Here is a 4,773-nt window from a genome sequence, read left to right as displayed (position 1 = left end):
AAAGGCCCAAATGTCAAAGAATGACACTTTTAATACTGAAAGTGAAACATTTAAAATCAAGTTAAAGTGGGGTATGTTCCAGAAATGTCAGAGACGGTAATGAGCAGCAGAGGCAGGCCGGGGCAGAGTTCCAGGGCCAGGGGTGTCACGGCAGGCAGCGTAGGCCGGGGAAGAGTTCCAGGGCGGTGGGGAGAGGACTAGGCCTCAATCCAAGGACATCATTTGGTGACTAAACAGCAGTGACAATAAAAAGGCCCAAATGTCAAAGAATGACACTTTTAATACTGAAAGTGAAACATTTAAAATCAAGTTAAAGTGGGGTATGTTCCAGAAATGTCAGAGACGGTAATGAGCAGCAGAGGCAGGCCGGGGCAGAGTTCCAGGGCCAGGGGTGTGACGGCAGGCAGCGTAGGCCGGGGCAGAGTTCCAGGGCGGTGGGGAGAGGACTAGGCCTCAATCCAAGGAGATCCATTTGGTGACTAAACAGCAGTGACAATAAAAAGGCCCAAATGCCAAAGAATGACATTTCTGCTACTGAAAGTGAAACATTTAAAATCAAGTTACAGTGGGGTATGTTCACAAATGTCAGAGGCGGTAGTGAACAGCAGAGGTAGGCCGGGGCAGAGTTCCAGGGCCAGGGGTGTGACGGCAGGCAGCGTAGGCCGGGGCAGAGTTCCAGGGCGGTGGGTGAGAGGACTAGGCCTCAATCCAAGGAGATCCATTTGGTGACCAAGCAGCAGTGAAAATAAAAAGGCCCAAATGTCAAAGAATGACATTTCTGCTACTGAAAGTGAAACATTTGAAAGTGAACCATTTAAAATCAAGTTAAAGTGGGGTATGTTCAAAAATGTCAGAGGCGGTGGTGAGCAGCAGAGGCAGGCCGGGGCAGAGTTCCAGGGCCAGAGTGTGACGGCAGCACAGGCCGGGGCAGAGCTCCAGGGCCAGGGGTGTGACGGCAGGCAGCGTAGGCCGGGGCAGAGTTCCAGGGCGGTGGGGAGAGGACTAGGCCTCAATCCAAGGAGATCCATTTGGTGACTAAACAGCAGTGACAATAAAAAGGCCCAAATGCCAAAGAATGACATTTCTGCTACTGAAAGTGAAACATTTAAAATCAAGTTACAGTGGGGTATGTTCACAAATGTCAGAGGCGGTAGTGAACAGCAGAGGTAGGCCGGGGCAGAGTTCCAGGGCCAGGGGTGTGACGGCAGGCAGCGTAGGCCGGGGCAGAGTTCCAGGGCGGTGGGTGAGAGGACTAGGCCTCAATCCAAGGAGATCCATTTGGTGACCAAGCAGCAGTGAAAATAAAAAGGCCCAAATGTCAAAGAATGACATTTCTGCTACTGAAAGTGAAACATTTGAAAGTGAACCATTTAAAATCAAGTTAAAGTGGGGTATGTTCAAAAATGTCAGAGGCGGTGGTGAGCAGCAGAGGCAGGCCGGGGCAGAGTTCCAGGGCCAGAGTGTGACGGCAGCACAGGCCGGGGCAGAGCTCCAGGGCCAGGGTGTGACGGCAGGCAGCGTAGGCCGGGGCAGAGTTCCAGGGCGGTGGGGAGAGGACTAGGCCTCGACATAAGGAGATCCATTTGGTGACCAAACAGCAGTGAAAATAAATAGGCCCAAATGTCAAAGAATGACATTTCTGCTACTGAAAGTGAAACATTTAAAATCAAGTTAAAGTGGGGTATGTTCACAAATGTCAGAGGCGGTGGTGAACAGCAGGGGCAGGCCGGGGCAGAGTTCCAGGGCCAGGGTGTGACGGCAGGCAGCGTAGGCCGGGGCAGAGTTCCAGGGCGGTGGGTGAGAGGACTAGGCCTCAATCCAAGGAGATCCATTTGGTGACCAAACAGCAGTGAAAATAAAAAGGCCCAAGTGTCAAAGAATGACATTTCTGCTACTGAAAGTGAAACATTTGAAAGTGAACCATTTAAAATCAAGTTAAAGTGGGGTATGTTCAAAAATGTCAGAGGCGGTAGTGAACAGCAGAGGTAGGCCGGGGCAGAGTTCCAGGGCCAGGGGTGTCACGGCAGGCAGCGTAGGCCGGGGAAGAGTTCCAGGGCGGTGGGGAGAGGACTAGGCCTCAATCCAAGGGGATCCATTTGGTGACCAAGCAGCAGTGAAAATGAAAAGGCCCAAATGTCAAAGAATGCCATTTCTGCAACTGAAAGTGAAACATTTGAAAGTGACACATTTAAAATCAAGTTAAAGTGGGGTATGTTCAAAAATGTCAGAGGCGGTAGTGAGCAGCAGAGGTAGGCCGGGGCAGAGTTCCAGGGCCAGGGGTGTCACGGCAGGCAGCGTAGGCCGGGGAAGAGTTCCAGGGCGGTGGGGAGAGGACTAGGCCTCAATCCAAGGGGATCCATTTGGTGACCAAGCAGCAGTGAAAATGAAAAGGCCCAAATGTCAAAGAATGCCATTTCTGCAACTGAAAGTGAAACATTTGAAAGTGACACATTTAAAATCAAGTTAAAGTGGGGTATGTTCAAAAATGTCAGAGGCGGTAGTGAACAGCAGAGGTAGGCCGGGGCAGAGTTCCAGGGCCAGGGGTGTCACGGCAGGCAGCGTAGGCCGGGGAAGAGTTCCAGGGCGGTGGGGAGAGGACTAGGCCTCAATCCAAGGGGATCCATTTGGTGACCAAGCAGCAGTGAAAAGAAAAGGCCCAAATGTCAAAGAATGCCATTTCTGCAACTGAAAGTGAAACATTTGAAAGTGACACATTTAAAATCAAGTTAAAGTGGGGTATGTTCAAAAATGTCAGAGGCGGTAGTGAACAGCAGAGGTAGGCCGGGGCAGAGTTCCAGGGCCAGGGGTGTCACGGCAGGCAGCGTAGGCCTGCGCAGAGTTCCAGGGCGGTGGGGAGAGGACTAGGCCTCAATCCAAGGAGATCCATTTGGTGACCAAGCAGCAGTGAAAATAAAAAGGCCCAAATGTCAAAGAATGACATTTCTGATACTGAAAGTGAAACATTTGAAAGTGAACCATTTAAAATCAAGTTAAAGTGGGGTATGTTCAAAAATGTCAGAGGCGGTGGTGAACAGCAAGGGCAGGCCGGGGCAGAGTTCCAGGGCCAGGGGTGTGACGGCAGGCAGCGTAGGCCGGGGCAGAGTTCCAGGGCGGTGGGGAGAGGACTAGGCCTCAATCCAAGGAGATCCATTTGGTGACCAAGCAGCAGTGAAAATGAAAAGGCCCAAATGTCAAAGAATGACATTTCTGATACTGAAAGTGAAACATTTGAAAGTGAACCATTTAAAATCAAGTTAAAGTGGGGTATGTTCAAAAATGTCAGAGGCGGTGGTGAGCAGCAGAGGCAGGCCGGGACACAGTTCCAGGGCCAGGGGTGTGACGGCAGGCAGCGTAGGCCGGGGCAGAGTTCCAGGGCGGTGGGGAGAGGACTAGGCCTCAATCCAAGGAGATCCATTTGGTGACCAAACAGCAGTGCAAATAAAAAGGCCCAAATGTCAAAGAATGACATTTCTGATACTGAAAGTGAACCATTTAAAATCAAGTTAAAGTGGGGTATGTTCACAAATGTCAGAGGCGGTGGTGAACAGCAGGGGCAGGCCGGGACAGAGTTCCAGGGCCAGAGTGTGACGGCAGGCAGTGTAGGCCGGGGCAGAGTTCCAGGGCGGTGGGTGAGAGGACTAGGCCTCAATCCAAGGAGATCCATTTGGTGACCAAACAGCAGTGAAAATAAAAATGCCCAAGTGTCAAAGAATGACATTTCTGCTACTGAAAGTGAAACATTTGAAAGTGAACCATTTAAAATCAAGTTAAAGTGGGGTATGTTCAAAAATGTCAGAGGCGGTAGTGAACAGCAGAGGTAGGCCGGGGCAGAGATCCAGGGCCAGGGGTGTCACAGCAGGCATCGTAGGCCGGGGAAGAGTTCCAGGGCGGTGGGGAGAGGACTAGGCCTCAATCCAAGGGGATCCATTTGGTGACCAAGCAGCAGTGAAAATAAAAAGGCCCAAATGTCAAAGAATGCCATTTCTGCAACTGAAAGTGAAACATTTGAAAGTGACACATTTAAAATCAAGTTAAAGTGGGGTATGTTCAAAAATGTCAGAGGCGGTAGTGAACAGCAGAGGTAGGCCGGGGCAGAGATCCAGGGCCAGGGGTGTCACAGCAGGCATCGTAGGCCGGGGAAGAGTTCCAGGGCGGTGGGGAGAGGACTAGGCCTCAATCCAAGGGGATCCATTTGGTGACCAAGCAGCAGTGAAAATGAAAAGGCCCAAATGTCAAAGAATGCCATTTCTGCAACTGAAAGTGAAACATTTGAAAGTGAAACATTTAAAATCAAGTTCAAGTGGGGTATGTTCAAAAATGTCAGAGGCGGTAGTGAACAGCAGAGGTAGGCCGGGGCAGAGTTCCAGGGCCAGGGGTGTGACGGCAGGCAGCGTAGGCCGGGGCAGAGTTCCAGGGCGGTGGGGAGAGGACTAGGCCTCAATCCAAGGAGATCCATTTGGTGACCAAGCAGCAGTGAAAATAAAAAGGCCCAAATGTCAAAGAATGCCATTTCTGCAACTGAAAGTGAAACATTTGAAAGTGACACATTTAAAATCAAGTTAAAGTGGGGTATGTTCAAAAATGTCAGAGGCGGTAGTGAACAGCAGAGGTAGGCCGGGGCAGAGTTCCAGGGCCAGGGGTGTGACGGCAGGCAGCGTAGGCCGGGGCAGAGTTCCAGGGCGGTGGGGAGAGGACTAGGCCTCAATCCAAGGAGATCCATTTGGTGACCAAGCAGCAGTGAAAATAAAAAGGCCCAAATGTCAAAGAATGCCA

Source organism: Rhinoderma darwinii, unplaced genomic scaffold, assembly GCF_050947455.1.
Source record: "Rhinoderma darwinii isolate aRhiDar2 unplaced genomic scaffold, aRhiDar2.hap1 Scaffold_204, whole genome shotgun sequence".
NCBI lineage: Eukaryota > Metazoa > Chordata > Amphibia > Anura > Rhinodermatidae > Rhinoderma > Rhinoderma darwinii.
This window is presented reverse-complemented; position numbering follows the sequence as displayed.